A 26,537-nucleotide genomic window follows, 5' to 3' on the forward strand; every position below is an offset into this window, starting at 1 on the left:
AAGGATGTCACTGAAGATGCAAACAAGCATCCCTAGACAATCTGTTGACTAGTATCCTGTTAGATGGGTGGAGCATTTCCTGATTTTTGAATTGAGTTTTTAAACTTGGGCTTTCTTTATTTTTTTAAGACACATTTAATCAATATATTGGGGGAAAATTATATACCCTATTCTAAGCAGCACATAAAAACTTGTATGTCCAGTCACGGCTCAGTTTTCTCTGAACTACCCATCTATTCAACACTGGTCTAGGGATATTCACTCAATCGTGGGGTCATTCAATAAATAATTATTGAACTTTTACTGTAGTCAGGGAACTGGGACGAGCTCTGAACCAAATCAATAATGTTCCTACTCTGATGGAATATATATTTGAGATAAAGGGGTATTGCTGAGCTTGTGTAGTTAGAGGGAACTACTCTGTGGACCAGTGGTGTCTGTATGTGATGTACACTTTGCCAAGGGCAGACACCATAGTTGTTGATTTAAGGTGTTCTGAAATCTCCCTGCAACCGCAGCTCAGGATTGCTTGTTCTCTGATTGTTTTTGCACTTTATAATGCTTTATATCACATTTAATTTTTTGCCTTTTTAAATTCATCTGTAGTTAACAGTTGGAATGAATTGTCATAAATATATGAATTTAATTCTCAAGAGACACTATTAAGTACAGAAATATTCACCTCTAGTTAGTCCTCATTAGTATCTGGTGAAAGCCTTGAGCCAGAGTTTTGAACAGCTGGCACCTTTTGTCACTCCTACACCACTCTCTTAAACTTTCTTAGCTTCCTTTCTTCCACTCTACAAATCTTACTGACTTTTCTATACCACACAGGTGTGTAGGTACGCCAGGCAGCAGGTGCCGGTGTCTCTAATTCATCCTCAAAGGCTTTTACTGTAATCTAAGAGGTTAGGTTTTGAAGAGTGGCTCTTCTACTCTTTATAAGCCAAGACTTGGCTTAACAGTGATGTGTTGCATACAGAACTGTCAACAATTGCATAAATAAAGTAAGAGTGCAGGTAGAAAGAATTTAAAGGTCACGGGTGGTTTTTCAGTAAATCGTAACCACATACACTATAACTGTAACAGAATGTGCAAGCAGTATGCTCCACAGGAATTTAACGACCAGCCTATGGACCATGACTCTGGCAAAGGTGAGAGGGACTTCCAGAAGCAGGTTCTCTCTGGTCAGCTTTGATTAACTTTCTGATGGAGCCCCACTCTAGCCTCTGGGGGGGGGTGCAGATTCCAACTTGATGAGGTCCAGATTGCACTCCTTGTTGTCTGTTGGCACCAGGGTACACGAAGCAGTCACGGAAAGTTGGCTCTTGGTCACTCAGCAGAAGTGGGTTATGAATGGTAAGGCAAACACAAGCCACTAGCAGATAAATATTATTGATATTTCTCATTGATTCCTGGACTAATAAAGTCAGATGAAAATCCCAGAATTTTGGAGCTCTGTAAAACTGAATGGATTTTTTTTTTTTTATCTCCTTGACTTTAATTAACTGAAGTTTAAGGAGAGATGGTGGTCCAAACAGCCTTCTAAGAAGGACTAATAGGGTCCCAATTATAGTGAGAATTTAGGAGCTGTTTAGAGGAAATGGTCTGTATATTTACAACGGTAGGTTTGATATTTCTTGTTGTATGCTCTCTTACTGCTGCTTTATGTTGAGCTGTCTTTCTATGGGAAAGTAGTGGTTTTGTGGGAATAAAGAGGATTAGCTAGGATTTATTGCATAGCCATAACCTATTAGTAGAAATCTGTACAATTATTATCAAAATGAAGATATAAATTCTTAAATGGCACCAATTTACTTTGATTACAAATTTTAAGATTTTCATTGGTGCGAGCTTCTTATTGATATAAGAGTGAGATGAGTATTGTTACTCTCATAGGCATTGTACCAGTATAACACATTTAGGAATACACGGCTTAGACCCAGTCCTTCTTTAACTTTTTTAACTGATTTGAGATGGTTAGCCTGTGAGTTAAGGGACTATAGCAAATTCATGGCTTGGAGTTTATTGTTAGGGTGTTTTCTATGTTTTATTTAGAAATAGCTGAGTGGAGTTAACAGACAACAGTCCAGATTACCTTACATGGATAGTTGGTTAACACTCACTATAAAAGGTGTTATCTTGTATTTCTGTGGATCAAAGGTCTAGTGTGGGTTTCAGAGACAAACCACAAAGTTGGCAGAACTGGAAATTCTAAAGGAGTTCTTTCTGCCATTCATTAAGCTAGCCGCTAGTCTATTTTCTGTTATAATTAAATACTTGAGGATAAATACTTTTATTTATAATAACTTATAAATAAAAGAGGCTTTTAGCACATAGTTTTGGATATTTGAGGTCATAGTGTAGCACTTGGTGTAGTTGTCATGAGAACTTCATAATGAATAGTATCATAATGGTGGAAATATATACAGAAGAGACATCATATAGCAACATAAGAAGCCTGAGACCAGGAGCATAGAAAGGTGAGGTTTGCTCTTTGAAACAACTGACTTGCACAAAACTGAGGGTCCCAGGAGAATTTTATTCTCTTTTGGGGCAATACTTCCCACCCCAATGGATTTTCATAGGCCGTCCCTTAAAGATTCTGCCATCCAATGACATGGCCACACTGGTGTTTCAAACCTCAAATACTTGAATTCTTAGGGTAAGACACTCAACTCCATAGCCAAGTGGTTGCTGGAATTCAAGTTCTTATTGTGGTAGCAAGAAAATCACCTTTCCTGACAGAGTGACAGTAAAGGGCACAGCTTACAGCTTCTAGGGATCATTCACACTCCTTACCCCTTGCATCCCTTACTCCATCCTCAGAACCAGTAAAGGTTGGTGGAGTCCCTCATTTTGTTTAACTCACTTCTTAAACTGGGCATTGAAAAACTCTCTGCTTTTGAGAATTGACATTATTAGATTGAATTCATCCAGAGTGTCCATGATGATGTCTTTGTCATTAGGGCTGTACCTTTAATCACTTCTTTGAATTCCTCCACCATAGAAGGATCCTGGATATAAATAGAGACTTGGGGGGAAGGAGCATTACTCTTCCATGCTTATCTTTTTAATTAAATAAAGCACATTATTTAAGGTACTTTTAATCTGTGCTTATCCTACCTTCCAACATCTGGGTGGAAGGTTGCTTCTATGTAACAGTCTTTAGAGATGAATCTGTATTCCCACTGGTAAATACTTCATTATTTCATACCCCACTTCAAACCAGTGGTGTTTCAGACCAACCTAGGCAGTTGCTGCAGACATCGGTGTGTTATATTTCTCTTTTGTTCTTCCTTTTGTATCAGTAACTTTTGTTGCTGTCAGATTTTCTCAGTTCTCATTACTGTATAGGTTCTGTAGTACAGCCTTTTCAAGTGATCATTTGCTTTTAGGCTGTCTAGAAACATTCATCACAAGAAGGAGGTGACATGCAATATATATACTTTAATGTTTCCCTTAAAGTTTTGATTAGAATTTTAATGACAAAGTCAACACCTGCTCATTGAAATAGCTAATACACAATCACATAAACTCCTCAGCTACTGGCAGTGAAGTTGTCTTAGCTGTCCATCCTTCCATCCCTCTTTGTGTGTTCATACTAAGGCACAGGAATACATGAAACTTCATCATTCTCTTTAATAGGGTGACATGAATCTCTTCAAACTGTGTCTGTGGATCTCCACAGCTCGGGTGCTGGATGTCTCATCTGCCTCTGCTGCTGCTAAAATGTCTACAGGCATGCCTGCGAATTCACGTGCTGCGATGGGCAGATGGAGGATTTCAGTAGACGTGTTGAGTAGTTGAGTTGACATGTGAGAATCAGTGTGCATACCGTGTTAGAGACCAGATGCTCTCGGAGTCAGATGACCATGTGGAGGCAGTGCAGGCAGGTGCTTTTCAGTTTGAAACAATCACTGTCAAATTAAAGAGAAAGCACTGATTGAAGAACTGCAAGGTATGGGCCATAGGGGTCAGTGTCCTGGTGATCCTGGTCACTATCATCCTGTGGTGTTGCTCGGTAAAGAAGGAATCACACCAAAACAGGTCGTTCTGGCTTCAAGACCTTTGACTAAGAACTTGCTATGCTAACAAGCTACCTAGTATTATTTCCAAATAGTTGTGTTGGCTAATTTACATACAATTCAGCATCTAGGAAATGTGTGTTTATTTTTATGTACACTCCAAACTGGAGGTGTGACCGACCCTGCCTATGTTTTGCATGGTGACTTCACAGGTCTGTGGATGGACTGGGAGAGAGGAGTTCTGGGGCTCCAGAGCACTGACATGTAGACCAGATGTCGCAGATGTCTTACTGTGGATCCCAGGAAGGGGATTCAGCAATCCTAGTCACCTGACATCATCTTCCAAATGACTTTTAAACCTTTGGGTAGATAGGTTCCCATCTTGTGCATCCAGGAGAACACTATTACCCAATACAAATCCTTCACAGCAAGGAGGGTCTTAGCTTTACACTTTCCTTAAGAAAGCATTGCACACTTGTATTTAAAACTCTTGTAAAAGAACTTTCATTGTTACATTAGACGTGAGGCTGTTTACTTTCTTGTTCTTATGACTTACTTGCTATTATAGTATTTTAACCAGAAAGAACTTTTGAATTTTTTTTTTTATAAAACTATGACCAAAGTTTCTATTTTGCCAAAAGTTAAATACAAACAAAATGTCTATAAGCCTGTGCCTAAAAATAAAAGTGCATCTGTGGCCATCCTAGTTCTTTATAGGTTAGAATGTCATCTCACGTTGGCAGTTACTGTGTCAGTAACAGGTACAAGGAGGGAAGACGTCATTGGGATGAACCTCAATCCAGTGTCCCTCTTGTTCTTAGGAAAGAGGACATTTGGACATAGAAACATGCTTACAGAGTGAGTATGTCAAAGATGTTCCTGTAAAGAAAAGCACGTCACAGAATTGCCAAAACAACTAGCAGCCAGGCAAGTGATAAGGACTAGACAGGCATGGTTCTTAGAAGGAAGCAACCCTCCCAAGACCTCGATTGTGGACTTCTAGCCTCCAGAGGTACCAGACAACAAATTCCTACTGTTTAAACCACCTGGACTGTGGGCACATTGTCCGACCAGCTCTAACAAGTGGATACATCTCTGTATAAACATGGGGTTGTATACAAATTATCTTGTGACATGTTGGACTCACCATACAAAAGATGTCATGCCAGGTGCATTCAATAGGGGTGATGTTGGGCAGTGGAAGAATTGTGAAACATGTAACTGCAGCTGCTGGTCCACAGGTCTAGAACGGGTGTGAGAAGCTATAAAGTTCCTGGCATAAGCCTATGGGCTGTGGACCGACTACAGTGCTGTTAGTGGGCAGGGACTGGTACTGGCCCTATGCAGCGTCAGTCCTGCCAACCCTAGGGCACTGGCATGGGTGGAGTTGGTACAGGAAGGAAATGTTTCTCCCTCCCTCACATAAGGTGCTATGCATGCATCGTGTATATGTGTGAAGAGGTTGGTCCTCACTGAAGTCTTAGGGAAGTCAGTCAAGCAAATCCGGCAGATACTCTCCCGGAATCCTTGTAACTGTCTGCTGCTTTTGTAAAGCAAGCCTCCTGTGGTAGAAATGGAGCATTCTCTTTAGCTGAGGGGGTTCTCGATCTGCAGAGACTAAAATGTGGTCTAAATAGTTAAGGAAGTTATGTCTATGAGTGTTTCAAAAATTGTGTGTGTGTGTGTGTGTGTGTGTGTGTGTGTGTGCCTGCACGCAGGGATTAGAAATGACCCTTACAATACTGCTTCTACTAGCCATAATTCCCAAGATGTCCAAATAATGAACTTTATTAGAAAACTGTAAATAGAGCTCCATTTTTCAGAGCCCTCTGTATACCTCCCAGGTTCAGTCTGCTGAAGTTTAAAATGTTTATATGGAATTCACAGGCCAGAAATGGTCTACATATCTGCCCCATTCTTGGAGTGATTTCTCCATGAAACAGAGCAACGATGCAAAACTAGGCAGCTGCTGCTTCCTTTTAAGGTCACAAGTCGAATCCCAGCACAGTGTGGAGATTGAAATAGGAAAGTTTATTTAGGGAGAAAATAGTATGTTGTTTTCCTAGACTGTCAGGTGATTTTTTTTCTCTCCAAAATTGGTAGGAATTTGGTCCTACTGAATCCCTAAGATATCCTGCTGGTGAGTGGTTCTTAGGGTGACTTTAAACTTGCTTTTCAGATGCTTACCTTTTATATTTGCCTAAAATCCAAGTCTAGATAATCATATTAATTTCATTGACAAACTGGGTTTGTTATTGTCTATTTTGAGTCAGTGATATCAACTTCTGTAATAAAATATATTACATGAGCAGAATATGTAAAATGTGAAATTATAGTTATTAACAATATAGGCCCAAATCCAAGTAACATTCCTTTCCTTTTCGTTGGTTTTTCAGGAATTTATGTATGAGACAATTTAATATTCTAGGCATTCCTAGACTATAGACTATTAGAACTTTTCAACAATGTTTCTTATTTTCCAGGGGGGAAGGGGATAAGAGTGCTTACTTATCTCAGAGAGTTCCATCTGATGGGCAAGGGCAAATGGTAAGTGCCTGAACCAAATTAAAACTTTGCCAAATCATTTGAAAAATTCTGGGATTTTTGTTGATTTTTTTTCTTGTTTCATCAACTCAAGATGATAGAAAAGAAGTCTCTAATGGTTTGTGTAACATTAGAGAAATACTCACTTTGTCCCAAGCATTATGTAAATCTATCATTTCCCTTTCCTGACACACCCAGCCCATGCAGACATTACACCATTTTCAGCTCTAAAAACATAGAATATGCACCCACAATTTCAAGGACCCAGTTTAACCATTTTTGCTTAGGTTTAGAATTTGCACCTGGGCCGTGAATTCCACTTTGAAATGATTAAATAGTTGATATGGGCCAAACTCTGATAAAAATGAAAATTCTGTACATAGACAAATAAAGATTTGAAGGTCTCTGTGTGCTGAATAGCATGAAACTCTCAGGCAGAGGATGCCTACTTCCTCTTGGGAGACGCTCTGATGGTACAATGCTGGCAGTGAGCAGGACTGGGAAGCTGTGTGACTCTCACTTCTCTTTACTCAGAATCTTTTCTCCACCCAACTATAAAGGCTGCAAGAGTTGGGTTTCATCATTTTCAAGAACACTGGTACTCTCGGCTTTTCCATTTAACATTTGAATACATTAGCCTTTTTGGAACATTTGAGAAGTGTAATATCTTAATAAACTTTTCCCTTTTTAATTCCAGCATGTTACTTAACATAGGTCAGTGGCCCTGACAAACAGCCTCGGTGTTTAACTGGGTTAATGTAAGTATACCAGTAAATGTAGGGCCACTCGGTTGCAGGCTCATTCCCTTGTGTGGTCCTTCATGTTGTGCAGCCTGTGGACCCCTGCATTTCTCAGCATGTATGAGGAAGCAGGGGTATGGAGCAGGCATTTCCTCTCTTCCTGGCCTGAGCTGGAAGGGATGTATTACCCCTACCAACATTCTGTTTTGTGGGATTCAGTCCAGCGATTGTCTAACTGCAAACGAATCTGGGATGTATAACTTTGTAGTGAGTACAGGAACAGATAGATAACTCTCCACTCCAGTATGCCACAATTTTCAAACAAATACAAGAGATATAAAACAGACAGGCTGCGAAAAGCAATATAAAAACATTGGATTCATTCTTTTTTTTTTTCTAATTGGTGAAATACCAACCAGCAGTTTACAGGTGATTGACTCTGGCTCATGAGTTAAGGCGTTCCAGCCCATCATGGTGAGAAAGGCGTGGTTACCAGAGACTTACCATTAGCAGACTTAAGGGTAGCAGTGTACGCTCTGGACCAGGAAGCAGATATTTTGGGCTGGAACCCAGGAAGCACCTGCAACCCATCAGGACCAACATCAGGGCCCACTTCTCCCAGCTGGGTTCTACTTCCAAAAGGTTTAAACATGAAATCCTATGGAATGGGGATAGTTTACGTTTAAACCACGACAAACACATTTAACATTTATAGTATATATGGTGCTTATAGTGACTTTGTAGCATGTATTCATTTATACCGCTACATGCTACATGTATTCAAATACTGCCGAATGCCCACTATGTCCTGCTATGCCAGGCCCCGGGAGTAGACATGAGCCAGACAGCTCTGCCCCTTCAAGTTCCCCACATGTAACAGTTTAGTATAGAAACAGACACTAATATATAATTGCAAACTGTCCAGATGTGCTTTTGTGGTAGTTCTGCGTGGCACTGTGCCACCTAAGGTTCACTCAATTCTTTTCTTTGTCTCTCAATCTGCTGCGAAGCCCAGGCAGAGCCTGGCCCTTTTGATATTCCTTCTCAGCCTCCATTCCCAGTTTAATTTAAATTAGTCTCTGTCATGTCTGATTACAACTTCTTAGTTATTGGACTGGCATGACTGTATGCTTCAGGCTCAATCTTTTTTTGTTTGTTTGTTTTGTTTTGTGTTGGTTTTTTTTTTGGACATATAGTATAAGATTGTCACTTTCCACACACTAACTCTGGAAATGAGGGCTGTCTTTTTCTCAGAGTTGGATTGATTCCATCACTGTATACCCTACATAAGCTGTCTCACATGGAAATCTTTAATTCTGTTACCTTCGGTAATGTGGGTTTCTCTCTCCACAACCCTGCCTCACAAAGTGAACAACCTGGGGGTTGGCAGCCTGTTAGAGTTGCCAACAGAAGATGGGGTCTGGAAGTGGATTGGTCAGCCTCTTACCCCAGGACAGGCTCAGAATCTCTTAGGATAGATAGACTCTTCCTGGATACAAGTCAGACTTGTCAGCTCAGTGCCTGAGAAGAGAAGTGTTATCAGCTTTCTACAGTTCTCGAACCTGCTGTCTCATGGTTTTATTAGAATAGGGGTCAGTGGACTATACAGATGTACAAGTTTGGTAATGTGCTAATGGTTCAAGTATCTAATGGCTCTTATTTTTGGAAACATATAAATAAAAGAAGCATCAGTGTGTAACCTTGTAATAAGAAAAGTATTGCTTTTCTTAAAACTTTCTGAATACCCATGCTCTTTGGGGCAAAGAAGTTTGGAATACAGGGAAAGGCATCTATAATGTTGAGTTTAAACTTCTCTTGAAGTCACAGTATGCTGGGGTAAAATTGGAATCTATGGAAATTGCTGTGGAATCTTCTCCCAGGACCAAATAAAAATCTGAATTTATAATAATCCTTTGAGAAGAAAGATAATCCAAGAGTCTTTGATGCCTCTCTGTGTACAACTGGAACCACGGTGAAATGAAAACAAATCTTAAATATTGAAAATTCAGTGACTCCAAACTTTGCTGATGTCAAAAAAAAAAGTAAAACTTAGGAAAAAATCAGTCCCTGTTCAACGACCTCGGAAGAGTGCCTACTTCTTTATTCTGAAAATTAGCTGGAAATGATTGAAGTATAGCTTAACTAATTAGGTTTCATTTTGAACTTTGGCCCACTGACATTTGGGAAATACCATTTCTGTAAACACATCTACCTGTAAGGAATGAGGGTTTGTCTCTGGAACACTGAGAACAGTAAGACTATTCTGTCATGAGCTGAAGTGTCTTGAGTTATGTCTCATCTTTAAGGGAATTTGTTTTTGCTGCATCTAGAGTTTTAGACCCTTTTTATCAAACTCCATCATTCCTTCTGTGTGTGTGTGTGTGTGTGTGTGTGTGTGTGTGTGTGTAATGATATATCCAGTATGTACAGCTTGTGAAAGATATTTCTAATGAAGACTGTAAAGTCTTAGGTGTTGGGGGAGTCAATCCTAGGATAAATTGTCTCATACCAGACTAACATGATGACTGGAGACTTGCAAGTACTTCTGTTAGCAATTAAATGATAGAAATTTTCTGCTGGAAACTTTTTTTGTTGCCCCATGGGGTTTTCCATTTTCCACTTGTGAAAAACAGCTTATTCTGAAATTTAAAGTAAAATTCAAAGTAAAATCCTTTTGATACTGAAAAGACTAGATTTGATTTAGTCTAGTTTCTGCTCTTATTCAAGCACAGACCATTAAAACCTGTGTTGTCTGAGTCTGAGTTCCTCGGGAGGAGACTTTTACAAAGACTGAGAATTACCATCACCCATCAACAACATCCGTGGTTGGCCATAGAAGGGAAAAGCCAAGCAGGCAGACAGGAAGCATGCTTGTGTCCTCTCAACTTTTTCTGTTACATAACTGACTTTAGTTTGGCTTTCAGGGATGGCATCAAATTCATTGTGCAGTGGAGGATGACACCTTTAACTTCTGATCCCCGTCTTCACTTCTACATCTTAAGTGCTGGGATTAAAAATATGTGCCACTGTGTATGTGTGTGTGTGTCTGTGTGTGTGTGTGTGTCTGTGTGTGTGCACGCACGCATGCGTGTGCACCTGCATGCATATGTGTTGTTGTTGTTTTAATTTTTAGAATTGCTTATTTATATCAGGCTTTTGAGGGGGACAATGGATGGACTTGACTTTGGAGTTGAAACTATAGTTTGGGGAATGACACCAACATTTCTGTTGTTTACACATATTAGAAAATTTAATTTTTCAACAGTCTCTTGTTTTGTAAATTGTGAATAATGATGATTCATTGCACAGCATTTTATTAGAATTGGAAAAATCTATGATGTTAAAAAATACTTTATAATAAATTTCTCACATGATGCTTTTTTTAAAAAAATAATTGTGATCATTTATCCCATTTGCTTTTCCTTCAGTTTTTACATATTTACTCAGCAGAGCCAGACTGTGTGTCTTCTGCATGCTAGGCATGGGCAGGTACCAGGCTGTGGTGGTTTGCTTGCTATCTGGAACTAATCCTTGAGTGAGAAGTCTGACTTTACGGAAACACATTAGTGATGCTAATAATGACTGATGGGGAAGCTGAGGTGGGAATAGACTTCTTTCTAGGAGAAAATGAAATGGAAACTCGTGTGGAATGTATGTCAGGGAAAGTCTGCTTGAGGAATGGCTGTCCCATTTGCTGTTAGATTATAAGGAAGAGTTGGGCAAGGGAACAGTAGTCTGATAGTCAGAGCAGTGATAGATAGCTTGGCCAGGGTGGCTGATGACCTGAGTTTGATACCTGGCACCCATTTTGTGGAAAGGGAAAACTGATTTCTGCAAATTGTCCTCTGAAGCCTACATTCCTCAAGTGGTACACACACACACACACACACACACACACACACACACCCACACATACACACACACACACACACACACAAATGTAAAAAAGAAAAGATTAAAATGATAAAGTGTATGCTATCTTTTCATATGTATCATCAGTCAATCTGAAATTTTCTTTAGGGAATTACTTGAAGAAAAATCAGAACTTTTGTCCTAAATAGAAAATGCACTAAAACAAATGTCAAATTTAGTGTTTGAAATTAAGGCTTGCTTTCCAGTGGACAATTTCTGAAAACTTGACACAGATTGGGTTCTTCTGGGGAGTATGACCCTCTCAAGGAATTGCCTTCATTAAATTGGACTGTAGATGTGGCCATGGGACATTTTCTTGACTTGTGATTGATGGAGGAGAGCTTAGACCCTACAGTGGGTGATACAATCGTTGCACAGCTGGTCATGGCTCTGTTCTACCTAATGCACTGAATTTGAGCCCCAGCAAATTTCTCCTCCTTGTATGCTATTGCAGGCTATTTTGTCATAGTGGTGAAAAACTAACTAATGTATACTAGTTTGAAAATACAGGTGGATACAAGTAATGCTTGACTATTTATATCGTCTGTAGGATTTTTTTTTAACTTTACTATAGTGCTAAAGTGATATGCATTCATTAAAAACTTTACATTAGATCTTGAATTTTGGAACGATACTCTTACAATGCTGAGCAGTGAACTACAGCTCTCATCAGACATGTGTCATGAGAGTAAACAGTGGATACTGCTGTGTACCGTGTTGCTAAGCAACAGTGTTTGCTAGCATACCCATGTTTCTTGCACCTTAAACTTTTGATGCTTTCAGATTGCGATGGGTTTATTGGGGTATAACAGCAGAATAAATCAAGTTAAATCTATATTGCTAGGTTTTGTATCATAACTTGATTTATTTTACTTTTAATTTATTGTTTATATTAAGTTATTTTTAAAATTCACTTTACATCCCAACCAAAGCTTGGTTTCTTAATGCCCCTAACCTGGAACAAGGCAGCTAACACAAGATTCTGCTAGGTGTTCAGGCTCCTTCAGAGTTCTAGGAATATCCTGGAAGTTACTTTTCTACTTTCTTTTATGAAAATATATAGCCAGGAGATTCTCAGGAACCCTGCAGTACTGGGCAGCCTCTGAACTTAACGGAAGTGGGAGATAGATGTCATACTATGTCGCTACTTCTTTCATAACATTATGATAGTAGCAAGCTGTGAAAATATTACTGCAGCTTTTACAGGGAAATGGGAAGATGGAAGTTCTAAGCAGAGTTTAAAATCTTCTCATAAAACTCAGCTCTCTCATCTGTCTTGCTTTTCTCCCTTCCTGCCCATCTCCTCCCTTCCCCTTCCCTCCCTTTCTTTCCCCTCTATTCCTTTTCCTTCCCCTCCCCCCTCCCCTCCCCTCCCCTCCCCTCCCCTCCCCTCCCCTCCCCTCCCCTCCCCTCCCCTCCCCTCCCCTCTTTTTTTCTGGGTTTCCAGTTACTATTTCTTTTCTTTCCATTTCTCAACTTTTGTAGTGTTTCTGAAGTCTCATTTATACATTAACCACATCCTTGCAGTAAAACAAACTTGTTCCTCGTGTCCATTCCCTCCTGCCATAGTGCTTTCTTATTGTGAAGGAGGGCGGGAGCAATTCCATTTCCCAGCCCTCCGACCAGAACTTTCAAGGCAGAGCACACCTCAAGGAGAGCATGCTTTCCTCTGAATCCTTCATCACTACTTTCTCACTCTCATGCTGTCTCCTAAACCTGCTGCCCTCTGCCTTAGGACAACTAAAGCCGTTGAGCTGTGTTGAAAACAGGGCGAGACAAATGTGTACCTCAGGGTGTGTCCCAGGGAGAACTGTTTTACAGAGAAAATTAGAGTCTGCATTCCATTTCTTTCAGAGTGGTGTCAACAAACAACTCGATGTAAGAAGGACATTTTGGATGGTATTTACAGGGCCCTTGGATGCACTCAACTTTTAGTGATGTGTGCTTAACTGTTGTTAAGATCTTTGAACCAGCACATGGAGTCTGTGCCACTTTAGGCTTGCCCGGTTAAGTCTTATAAACACCAGAATTAGGTATGAATGTTTCTTCTTTGACTCCTGTGGTACATTTAAACTTTTTTATTTCCCATGCTTCTCAAGTTCATTGCTTTCAGGAGATGCTCTGGCTTCTCCTGAAGTGAACTGTAGCTTGCAGCTTAATTAAAATAGCTCCCCCTCTTGATCATCTAGGCTAGTTTTCCTACTCTTGCAGCACTCTAGTGTGTAACATTTGTTTGTTTGTTTGTTTCTTTCTTTCTTTCTTTCTTTCTTTCTTTCTTTCTTTCTTTCCTTTGTTGTTTCTTTGTGTGTGTGTGTGTGTGTGTGTGTGTGGTGTGCCTGCACGTGTGAGCTTTTATTCAGTTACAGTTTGTTGTAGTTTGTTTTGGGGAGTGGTGGTTTTATTTCGTTTTCTTTGTTTTGGACTGTTTTGTTGTTGTGTTGGAGTTTTATTTCTTTTTTGAGAAAGAACTTAAAGCTGGGTGAGGAGGGAGGGAGACAGGATCTGGAAGGAAGGGGAAGGGGAAAGAATTTGATCAAAATATGTTTAATTTTTTAAAAATTGTTTTAAATGATAAAAAAATCTGAAAAAAAATCTTTAGAAGAGCAGAAGGATGGAGCTAGGTAACTGAGATTCTGCTCCCTGTGCGAGTAGGAGATGGGCTAAGTTTAAAATGTGGTTTCAGGCCCTGCTGCTTTTCTCCGGGACATAATTCTAACCACTGGGAAGGCAGTCTTTAGTTCTTCGAACAGATCCACCAGTCAGCCGGTCCTAGTGCGGTCATTAATAACTCGATCAGAAAGCTTGCAATAATTCGCTCTTTGTGGTTTCATGTCAAGTGAAATTTTATCCATCAGGCAATTTAAATAATGTAGTTTAGAACTAAGGTCTACGAATGGCATTTTTTTTTTTTTCTGTGCTAAATGAGTGTGCTTAAGAAGGGTCTGTCATACAGATAAAGAGAAAAATCTTTGCTTGAGAGAATGAAACCAACACAACAGTTAAGCCCTCATAAAAGTGAGTTTGGCTTGGAGCAAATGGGACCTCATTATTCTGGAAAAGTTCAGTTTGTCTTTTGTTTCCCGTAGCCTCATCTTTCAATGAATCATAAATAAGAAATTCCAAGTAATAAATACTCTGCACAAAATGCATTTTAATAATTCCGAAGGGCTTCATTTCTGTGGCTATCAGCTGGGAATGTAAATTATGACTGACATCCTACCCTTCATTTATCGATTTCAGAGGGTCTGGTTTTGCTGGTATAAATGCTCCAAGACTGTGCTAAACATTTACAGAATAAATGAACCTGGCTCCATTAAATGGAACGCCTTTGCGTTTGAATAGCTAACAGATATTATCAGAGTCGGCAGGATTGTATTATTATTATATAATGTTGTGTGGTTTGGAATTTTTTTTTTAAATGAAAACAATCCATACTTGAAGGTAATAAATTGGAAAGTTACCCAAGAGAAGCCAAGCAGCTGTTTTCAATAATGCAGGTAAATTCTAGACATGGGAAAAAAAAATCTCTATTCTGACCGTGCTGTTGGGAAAGTGGTGTGCATTAAACAGGCTCCAGGACAAGCCAACAAATCCCCAGTGCAATGTGTGCACAGCCTTTTGTTTCTTTCTTCCTTTGTTTGGTTTCATTTAATTCTCCATTCTCACCTTCCATCCACTGTATCTAGAATTTGGAATTCACTGTTGCTTGTGGAAAAAAAAAATACTAGTGTGTGTTTTAGAAAGTGCTTTAATGTCTGAAAATCACTCTGTATCCATACTTTCCATAAAATCTTAAACTAAAGCTGTATCTCCCATGAAACTCTCTAGATGTCTGGTTCTTGGATCTACCTCTGAAGTCCTTTGTAAATGGTTTCCTTGGATTCACAGGTTAACAGGCACTGTAGAATGGTCAGTTGCAGAAGCACACAATCCTGATCGCCTGAGCAAACTAACTTCTATGAGTACAGATGTCCTGTCTTATTCTTTGAGGAGTTTCCAAACTGTTCCTCATGGTGTCTTATTTCATTAAGATTCAATAATTGTCTGCTCATGCCTGTGTTGCTATGGCCTCTAGCAGGTTGTGCTGGCTGCAAATGGAATAAAGAAATACAGGAAGGGGTTGCTTGTGGGTTTAAAATGATATCCTCAATTCCAGACCCTCCTTGTTTGAAAGCCACTTTTCCTGGGTAAGCCATCTCTTCCTTTTGTCTTTCCTCCACCTCTCTGCCACCATCTTGGCAAATCAGAGAGCCTAATTTCAGACTACTTCCTACAAACCCTCTTTACTCCTGAGCCACCTTTTCCCAGTAAATTGCTTCTTCCCTTGCTCACTACTTCACGTTCCCCCTCCTTACCTGTAGCCTGTTCCATACCCACAGGCCTAACTTGGGATAGGTGGCCTTCTAACCTATTTGTTAGACAGACATCTTTGACTCTTGAGACTCATTTCTTATTCCTTCCTTCCCTCTTCTCTCTGCCACATCTTCAACCTAGCTCCACAACCATGGTTTGTGAGCCATCTTCTCTTGGTCTGATTAACTAGCATATCTACCAGCTTTATATGGCCTAGCTCAGGCCATATATCTCATGTACTGACCCTATCAAAAGAAGGTCATATTATCATATCAGACCAGACCGGGAGAAAGAACGCCACAGTCTAGGTCAAATTGCAAAACCAACATAAATGACCAAGACAGCATGTCTTCCATGCTACTAGTAGAAAAATTCTGTAGAAAGATTTACCCAGATAAGCCCCAGGACATAGAATTTAAAATAATAATGATAAACTTTATCTACAAATTGAAGAAACAAAGACTTCATTGAACTCCAAGAGGCTAACAACAAATACTGGAGTAACTGCCCAAAAATACTAATATGAAGCTGAATGGAATGATACAGACAATTGACTTGAAACTTAATTCAATAAAGAGAGAGACAAATGGGAGATAGACAAGCTGAAATGAAGATGGAGTTAAAACCTATCAATGTCCCAGTTTGCAAACTTAAAGGAAAAGCCTCCTAAGGAAAATGAATCCAGCAAAAGATAGATTACCAGGAGTCAAAGATAGAATACAGGATCTAGAGTAAATAAGCAAAGAATATGAAAGAATTGAAGATCACAAGAAAATAACATTCAGGAAATGTGGGACACCATTAAAAGAACAAAGCTTTGAATTATGCCCATAGATCAAGGGGGGAAATACAAGGTCAATGGTCTATCGTATTTAACACAATAGCAGATGAAAACCTCCCAAACTAAAGACATAGCCTGATATAAGAATCACACAAAACTTCAATGATAGAAGATAAGAAAAAAAAAAAAAAAAAAAGAAACCAACTCATGGCAATACCAAATATACATAGAAATGTTTGTTGCAAGACTGAAAACATAAGTCACATATGAAGAGAAAGCCATTAGAGTAAGAGGTGATTTCTCAAGGCAAAATTGAAATCTAGACGAGCCTAGAGCTATGTACTCCAAATCACAATGGCTAGCTTAAAGTATTGTACGCAGCAAAACTGTTTGCTATAGTTGAAGGAGAAAGAAAAACTCTTCATGATACAAAAGTCCTAAAAAACTCCCCTGTACAACTACAACAAAACCCTAAACAGAATCATGGAAAAATACACTTTAAACTGAGAGAAGTATAATAACATCTAAGTGCCTCTAGAAAGGAAGCAAATAAGTTATAATTTAATGAACTACAAAGACCTTTTAATGAGAATTTGAAATATCAATGGCCTCAACTCTCTAATCGAAAGACACAGGCTGCCTAAATGAATTAAGAAACAAAAATCCATCTCGTCTGTAAGAATGTCAACTTTATAGGCACAATCTTCAAGTGAAATGATGAAAAAAAAAGTATTTCAAACAAGTGTGATCAGCAAGCAAGCAGGTGTGGCCATTCTAATATCTGACAAAATATATTTTAAATTAAAAATAATCAGAAGCTACAAAGAAGGGCATTCAGTCTAATTAAGGGAATCAGTTAATTAGGAAAATATCACAATACTAAGTACATAGGCACCAAATGTTGGTGCTTTCAATTTCATAAAAAGCATTCTAATAAAATTAAAATCACAACTGAACATAAACCCAATAATAGCAGGCAATATCAACACCCCAGTTTCTCTAATAGATAGGTTGAAAAAACACAGAAAAGTCATTAGATTAAATTGGATATCACACCAAAAGGACCTAAGAGATATCTACAGAACATTTCACCCAAAGGCCAAAGAATATACATTCCACTTAGGAATGAGCACATGAAAGAGACTCTAAAATAAACATGCTAGAAAAAAACCCTTAATAACTATTGAACAATTGAAATACTCTCATGTATCCCATCAAACCATTATGCAACTCTAAAATCAATAGCAAATAAAACTCTAGTGAGTATATAAAGCCATGGAATCAAACAAATCATTACTAAATGGTGAATGGAAGGAAGATCAAGAAAAAAATCCAAATATTTCTGGAACTAAATATAAATAAAATCACAAGACAACAAAACTTCTGGGATATATTAAGAGCAATTCTAAGGAGTTGAGAGCCTCATGGTACCTACATTAAGAGATCAGAGAGCACTTAATGATGCACCTCAAGAATATGAAAAAATAAGAACAAACCAAACCCAGTAGATAGTAATGATGATCAAGGCAGAAATTAATGAAATAGAAACAAAGAAAATGATGCAAATTATCAATGAATCTGTGAGCTGATTATCTGATAAGATAAACAAGATTGATAGATCTTTGCCTAATTAACCAAAACGCAAAACAAAAGAACGACAAAAAAGAGATGACCCAAATTAACAGAATCAGAAATGAACAGGGAAACAAACAACAAACAGCTAAGAATTACAGACCATTGTAAGGAGATACATTTAAACCTGTAGTTCATTAAGTTGGAAAGCTTAAAAGAAATGGGTGAATTTCTTGATTCATTCAAACTATCAAATTTAAATAAGAACATCAACTGACCAATAACAATGAAAGAACTTGAAACAGTAATAAAAGTTTTCTAATTGCAGAAGGCCAGGATCTATTCACATCGGAATTAAGGGAAGAACTAAAACCAATACTTCTGAATTTATTCAGAAAAATAAAAATAGAAGGATCACTCCCAAACTCATTTTATGAAGCCAGTATTACTATAAAACCCAAACCATGTAAAGACAAAACAACAACAAACCAAAACAACAAATCAAAAAAACTACAAACTCACATCCCATATGAACATATATGCAAAAGTCTCCAATGAAATACTAGCAAACCAAAGTAGGATTTACTAAAACTAAAAAGCATGAACCAGGACAGAACAATGGGAATATCAATAGACATGTTGAAAGGGTTAAAATTTTTCAAAATCTCCTAGCAGGCTGGGCAGAACCACGAGTGCAGGTCAACTTGGTCATGAGTTCTGTGTTTCAGGAACTTGGCTGACCACAAGATAGATGACTGATTACGAATAGGCTCTTAGAGAATAGCCTATACAAAATGTTCCCCATGACTGTTCTTAGACCCTGTCACAAACTGAATAATGGGCTGAGACTTTCCACAGGTGCTCTCCAATAACCCCCCTTCACTCCCCCTAGGTTGTGGTTTGCCCCCTGAGTTTTTGGCTTTAAATTCTCTCTGTCTCCAATGCCCTGGGGTCAGACCCCATTGCCCCTACGTGGGCTACAGGTCTTGACCTCAACATGCTGATCTAAATATACCTCTTGCTGATTGCATCAAGTTAGGTGTCTTGTGAGTTAATGGGTGGCCACAAATTCCTGAGGCTGGGGTGAGGTCCTCCCCTCATGGGGGCCTTACAATGTTAACAGGAAAGAGAAAAAAAACTCAGTGGGTTCCACTTATAGACAGAGACCTACAGAAAACCAATGATTACTAAGAGAGAGAATTAGCCTCTCCCATGAAAGAGTCCCCTAACTGAATATCCAGTGCAGAGTGATCAACCTTGAAAGTGTTGGAATTTTGGATTCTAAGATCCAAACCAGGGGACTCGCTCCCATAGAATCACACATGGACAGAGGATTTGCTGCAACAACATGAGGTTTAATGATACCAGTGCACCACAGCTCTCTTGCATGCAGGCAAGAGAACCCCGAACAAAAACTGGGAGCAGTTCTTATACAGAGCTTACGAGGGCAACCACAAAGGACCACAAAGGCTGACCTTCCTAAGTTAGGTGACTCAGATTTTCGCATTACTTTTATGACAGTGAGTGTCTTCCCTTTGCCCAGGTTTATTATGTTAAGGGTTCCTGACTACCTCCTATCCTGGAATGTGTCTCCATGCTCTGGTCCTTCCCCACCGAAGGTGGGTTCCCTTCCCTGTGATCTGAGGAATGTTAATCAGCCTCTCCTCCTCTGAATGTTAATCCAGCAAGTGTTCTCTGACTAAGGAATGTACTCCTCCAGGAATGCGCCCCAGGGCAGTGAATTCTAAGTTCAAACCTCAGACCTGAATATCTCACATTTGGTTCCTATAAAACCATATATACGCAAACAAACAAATCAAACTCAGCAGAATGTATTTATTTATTTGTCCATATATATATATGTATATGTATGTATATGTATATGTATATGTAAGGATAATAAAAACAAAGCTCTCAATTTATCAATTTGAGAGTGGAGGCCATGGAAGGAGTTGGAGGAAAGGGTCTTTGGAAGAGCTGGAGGTAAAAGATATAGAAAACTTATGAAAAATATAGAAAGTTTTTATGACCCCTAGACCTGAGCAAAAAAAATGCAGGTTCACTAGTCCCAAGGAAGTGGAGCTGAATGTAAGATTTCAGGACTTCACTGCCCCGGGATACAATCCGGGAGGAGTATATTATCCCTGAGTCAGAGGACACTTGCTGGATGAACATTCCTCAGCCTCAGTGAAGAGAACCCACCTGTGGGTAAGGAAGGCCCAAAGCAGGAAGACACATTCCTGACCACAAAGAAAGATGTAAGTCATCTGGGTGGTCCCAGGAACTGGCTGACCACAAGATGAATGGTTGGGCGAGGTTACATCCTTACAAAAGATAAGTGTATAGGATGTTTTCCGCATGACCCTGACTAAATTTGGGTTGTGACCTTTTAAGACTTTTCACTATTTTTATGTTATGTTTCCTTAGTTACCCCCTCACCTCTCTGGTTTGTGGTTTTCTCCTATATAAGCCCTCCTCACCCAGCCATTCTTTGCCAATTCCTCTGCCCCTGCATGGGATACAAATTGACCATCAGTCGACTGATCCCGAAATATACCTCATGCTGTTGCATCAAGAATGGTGTCTTGTGAGTTATTGGGGTGGTGGAGAATTTCTGAGGCTTGAGGGAGGTCCTCCCTTCATGGGGGGGTGGGTGGGTGAGGGTCTTACAGAGGGAGGAAATGGAAGGGGGTGGTGATTTAATCATGTTTTAATTAAAATTAAGAAATTATATTCTATAGTAGTATTAGAAATGCTTAATACTGTTTATATTTCATTTTTTTCAGTATTGACGTGGAAACTTAAGAGTTCTTTGGAAAGTCAGTTGGATGGTGTTTTGCTGGGGCAAACACGTGAAGGAAAACTTTCTTTAAAGTGGACACAGGTGAAAGGCTAAGGGAGACTCATGAAGGGATGTTTTGCTGAAGCAGACACAGGAGAAAGGATGTTCTGCTAAAGCAAGCATATGAAAGGACACGTGATGAAGGATTCTTAGCTAATGTCTGTTGAGCTGCATTTGTCGGGACACCACAGAAAGATACACACCAAAAAACTTCTGGTGGTGTGCTGCAGTTTCTTGCTGCTTCTGTGGACTTGGGCTGATTGGATGCATTGGCTGAGGCAATACCCATGGAAGGCACATGATTTTTGGAGGGCATTAATAGGCGACAGAGCTTGGCTTGTTGGTATAGCTAGATGTGCAATGTTTGCAGGTCTTGAGTCTTCACTGATCTTCCCTTCCCTGAGAGAGGCACAGCTTAGAATTTCTCCTGGTGTTCCTGCTGGTCCCTCCTGCTGACTCAAGCCAAAGCTGAGGCCTTGCTATCTCTGCTAGGTCATGTCACTGCTGTTGTTGACCCAATTCTACTGAACTGGACTGCTGGTGCATCTGTAAAGTGTTTGTGAGAGACTGAGCTGCCACTACCTGCTAACCTGTGAACTGAACTGCTGATTTCCAGACAACACAGACAGTAATTGCTCCAAAGAACCTTTCTAAACAGGTCCACTTCCCTTCCCCATCCTTTATCCTTTCTTTTCCACTACCTCTGGTGGGTGGTGGCTACAAGAAAGGTTAAGGGGTTTTAGAACCATCATTAAAAATAGGTTTTGAAAAAAAAAAATTAAGTTACACAGTGTGTTTCAGTTTTTAAAATATGTATGCATTATATACTTTGCAGCATAGAATTACCATTACTTTTTTATCGTTCTCTGCCTTCAGCCCAAACTGTTCAGCTTCAACCCAAAAGTGATAGGACCAAGTTTTCTCTTTGTCTATGGGTAAAGAGCTACATACTTAGGATGTGATAATCAGTGCTTTTCCCAGAAGGCTCACTCTTCTCCTGTAGATGTCTGTATGTGCAGCAACCTGACCCAAGGCCCTCATTATCCTCATGAATGAGCTCAGGAGGAACTTATGTCTGCCTAAGTGTTTTAACTAGCCATCTCCACTCCAGGCTATTTGCATTCATACCCAATGTCCCTACAGAACACATGGAGTCTACTGTTTTAGTTTTCATCTATTGAGAAAATATTTACTGCCTTCAAATCCTATATTGGTCAAGGAGAAGTCATACAAATATCCCAGACACATAATGTTCTCAAGACATGTATAACTTATAAAGTAAGGCTTCTGCATATACCTCCTCACCTGGGAAGAGTGAGTGCAGCAAGAGGAGCCAACACAGAAGTACAAGGGATCACAGGAAGGATAACTTCTTCTAAGCTATATCTTCCTGGACAGGCTGAAAAGAAGCCTCGATGAGAAGAAGGGCTTTAAACACTTGCCAACTTACTTCATCAAGATGTTTTCATTGTAGACTGGATACCACAGCTGGGTGATGAGAGCAAACCTTTACAACCCTTTCAAAGAACATCCACTCAATTGAGCATTTCTGGGAGTGAAGAAAGTATTAACAGTCACATGGAAGGAGAGGAGAATATTACATTACACACTCAGGTGACTTTTTTCCATCTCCTTCTCCACCTGTTTGCTTGTCACCCTTATTGGTCTTCTCCCAGTGCTCCTCTCAGATACTGGCAGCCTTGGTGGCTCTGGCTACATATTCTGCACCATCTTTCTGCTCTTCCTAGTATCTGCTTAGACAGAACCAGCAAGTTCCAAGGAATGCTTCCTCCAGCAACTTCATCCTTACCAAAGGCCACTGTCAAAATTAAGAATGTTACCATACTCAGCTGTCATCTGAATATAACCATCTCCAGATTTCGTGAGAAATTATAATGAACAAAATTTGGGGCAATCTTATAATTATTTTATGTATGCATAGCCCACCACTTGATTGCATTTTAATGCCTAGAGATAATGGATCACATCTTGTAACTTTGTCTTTTTCACTTGTACTTGAGATGATGCTCCCACTGTAGGAAGCTAGGGTGGGGAGTAAAACTTCTTGTACTGAGCAGGGACACAGGACTGGGTGTCCCTGAGCCAGGGAAGGAGGTCACTGCAGCAACTGCAACTAAATAATGTGTTTGCCACGTCATAGTTCCTGGGGTATTAATCTTCAGGAAGAAATTAGCTTTAGGTGATTTAGGAGACCTTGGGATCTAAGTTTAAGGGAGATATGACTCTGTGTATTATTGGGGAATTATCCTGAAAGAAACTAAATAAGAGGGGCAGGGGAGGTAAGAAAAACTGTAATGCGTTTATGAGATGTCACTTGTGATTAGCCAAGGTTAGCATTTGTTGTGGCGATCTGTTGTTCCTTGGTCCAAAATGGAAGCATCTTGACAAACTCCAACCGTAAACTCTAGGCTTTTATTCTGACATCTTACACACAAATATTCCCACCATCACTGTCAGAATTTATTTCCATGTGCTACATTTTATGGACATAACAAATATACATACGGTCTGTTCTCCCCTTTATGGTCTAATTACTATAAATAGCCTCAAGCTCTTTTAACTGTATCATTTCTAAACAATCATGTTTTATAGGGTTGTTTATTCTTGTCTTTGGAGGAAACAGGAGAATAAAACAATTCTGAAAATTAGAGTTCAACATTTATGAAAGTAAAACTGTAAATATATCATATGGGCTAGTAGCATATAAAAACCATATAATTTGGCCTATAGCCAGCTAAGAGAATGTGATGAGCAATTGATGTTTATTACTGAATTAAAACATATGTAGATATTGAAGGCAAAGTTGGAATAATTTATATGAGATCTATATGCTAAAGTTAGAGGAGACTACAGGAAATAGTAGTCTTTGAAATAGAAATCTTTGGAGATTTCTCCATTTGCTTAGAGTGTGACACTTGAGGTCTTTAGTACAAACAATCTTACCTTTGCTTTCATGCCACTCCCACTGTGTTTGCCATGAGGATGAAGTGGGATAATACATGTAGAGTGCTTAGAATGGAAACATGTCTGCCATATTGCACAACATCCGTTGGCTATAAGCACTTATGGAATGCTGTGAAGGCAAAATGTGAGTTCGTGCACCTTGTGTTTGGAGGACTCTGTGTTATTTCATATGCCTTTGCCTCCATTCCCTCTTTTGTATACAGACGATACTTGTGCTCATCTCCTAGGCCCATATGAAGAGTCAATGAAATAAAACAAGGTGCTCAGGGTAATGCTGGAGAAGAAGTTCTCAATACGTGTTAGTTACCATTGTATCTGTTATACTGTACAAGTAGTACTATTTGTTGTGGTTTGCATAAGAATGGACCCTGTAGACTCGTGTTTGAATGCTTGGTCCAGTTGGTAGAACTGTTTGGGAAGGATTCAGAGGTGTGGCTTTGTTGGAGGAGGTGTGCCACTGCAGGCATGCTTGGTGTTTCAAAAGACCTGTGCTATTCCCAGTGTGTTATTTGCCTTGTGCCTGTGGTTCAAGATGTGATCTCTCAGGTATTTTCTCATCAACCCTTCTCTCTGCCACCATAGATTTTAACCCTCTGAAACCATAAGCCCAATTAAACTCTTTTATAAGTTTCCTTGGTCCTGATGCTTTATCACAGCAGTTGAAAAACAATTAAGGCACAATTGTTCTTCTTGATTTAGGCCGGTTTCTATAACCCTTGCCTATCACCCTTCTCAACTAGGTTATTGTTAGGACCCTTCTTCAGGACTATATAGTATCTACCTTATCCTCCCCCATTTACTTAATAAAATATATTCGTTGAATGTTTATAGTTATAGAAATTCATGCCTTCTGGAAATCCCAGACACATGTGACAAGCATGAACACTGGACTGTCCCCATCACTGTTTTGTTTGGCTTGACTTTTGGTTTAACCAGTGGGAAGGAACCAGCAAAAGCCTTTAGTTCCAGTTTGGACTTTGTAGTGTTCTTGGATTTAACTGTCCTTTTAAGTTTCAGCAATGGTCTCTATCACTTCTTCTTCTTCAAGCTCAAACTTACTGCATCAAATTATAAGGGCTCAATAAGGTGCTATGAGTGATTGGACCAGTACAGTGGCAACTTGATCCTATGAATTCATGCCCTGTGGACAGGGATGGTGAAGATCCAACTTTGGCCAGAGGTTACCATGGGGAAAGGGAGACAGGTCCAATATTTCAAAATGATACATTTCCTCCCTCTTTCTTTTCAGAGCATTGATGAAAAGTTGAGCAGTGCTCTGTTTACTTAGACATTGGCTTTCATCATTTCATACAGCAGCACTTTATGGAAGGAAAGACTTAGATGTGTATTTCAGAGAATCCTTGTGCAGAGAAAACAAGGCAGATTTTGCTATCAATATTGATTCAAGTTTAAATGCTTAAAAAGGTCTAAATCTAGACAAAGACATCCAAAGTGCAACTGGAAATGTACTGTAGATAATGGAAATTTCCAGAGAGTTGGTGTGACTCACGGATGAATAGCGGCTTCCGGAGCATCTCAAAGCTATGCTCCTCACTTTACTTTTTTTTTTTGAGGCAAACAAGAGGTGTCAGATTTTGTCTCTTGTGTCTCTTCCTTAATATTTTCTTGAAAGGCATGAATGTTCATACTTGCCTGGCTCTTAGGACAACCAGTAGAAGAGAAAACCAATGAGAAGCAAGGTATGAAAAAAAAAAAAAAAGACAGGCCATGTACTTGAGGGAGTGCATGGCCAGGTGTGTGTAGGAGGGGTCAAAGGGAGGAAAGTCAGGGAGAAATGTTCTATTTGAATTAAAATCTCAAAGATAAAGAAAAAAGAAGAGAAGAAAAGAACAGGAATGAGAGTCCAGCTGATAGCTCACTGGGGAAAATGTTTGCCTTGGAAACATGAAGATCTGAGTTGAACCTCTGGGAACCTTGTTTTTTTGTTTTTTGTTTTTTATATTTTCTTAAGCCAGATCCGGTGTTGCCTGCCTGTACTCCCAGACCTGGGAGGCAGATCCCTGGTATTTGATAGCTACTTGTTAGGTCCCAGGCTAATGAAAGATTCTTTCTTCAAAAGTAAATGTGGATGCCACCTGAGTAATGACAATTGAAGTTATCCTCTGGCCTCCACACATATGTGTACACATATGTATAAGCACACCACACACACACATATGTGTGCACACACACATATGTGTGCACACACACATACATACATACACACGCATATATACATACACATGTACACACAAACATATATACATATACACACATACATACACACATGTGTGCACACACATACACACACATATATACATGCATGCACACACATGTACATATATACACACATACACATATATACATACATACAAATGTACACACATACATACATACACATATACACACAAACATACACACACACACACACACACACACACACGCACACGCACACGCACACGCACATGCACTCGCACGTGTGCGCGTCACTAGAGTGGCAAGGTTGTCAGTCCATGAGGATGAATAGGAAAGGACAAGGAAAGAAAAAAGAAAAAAGGGTAAACTGATTTCCCAGTAAAGAAAAGCAAGCTAATCAAGTTCGATAAATCCAAGAAGAATTCAAGTAAGACATTTAAGCTCTATAAAATGAGACAAAATGGAAATACCACTAAAATATTTTAAAAGTGGGAGTGGGCACAAGAGACAAAACCTGAAAATTTTGGAAAACTAAACAAAAATGAAGTGTTGGGGTGGCTGAAATTGTTTGGCACTCCCCGCCA

The 26,537-nt window shown here is 39.4% G+C and overlaps 1 long non-coding RNA gene across 1 annotated transcript in view; it reads left to right on the top strand.

Moving 5' to 3' along the window:
- Positions 1–24,352, top strand: part of LOC143441307 (uncharacterized) — a 32,626-nt gene extending 8,274 nt beyond the window's left edge. Inside the window, exon 5 of the long non-coding RNA XR_013108593.1 lies at positions 20,717–24,352. This is a non-coding gene — a long non-coding RNA (uncharacterized LOC143441307). The remainder of the gene's footprint in view (positions 1–20,716) is intronic.
- The last annotated feature ends 2,185 nt before the right edge of the window (positions 24,353–26,537 follow it).

This window comes from Arvicanthis niloticus, chromosome 2 (assembly GCF_011762505.2).
Source record: "Arvicanthis niloticus isolate mArvNil1 chromosome 2, mArvNil1.pat.X, whole genome shotgun sequence".
NCBI lineage: Eukaryota > Metazoa > Chordata > Mammalia > Rodentia > Muridae > Arvicanthis > Arvicanthis niloticus.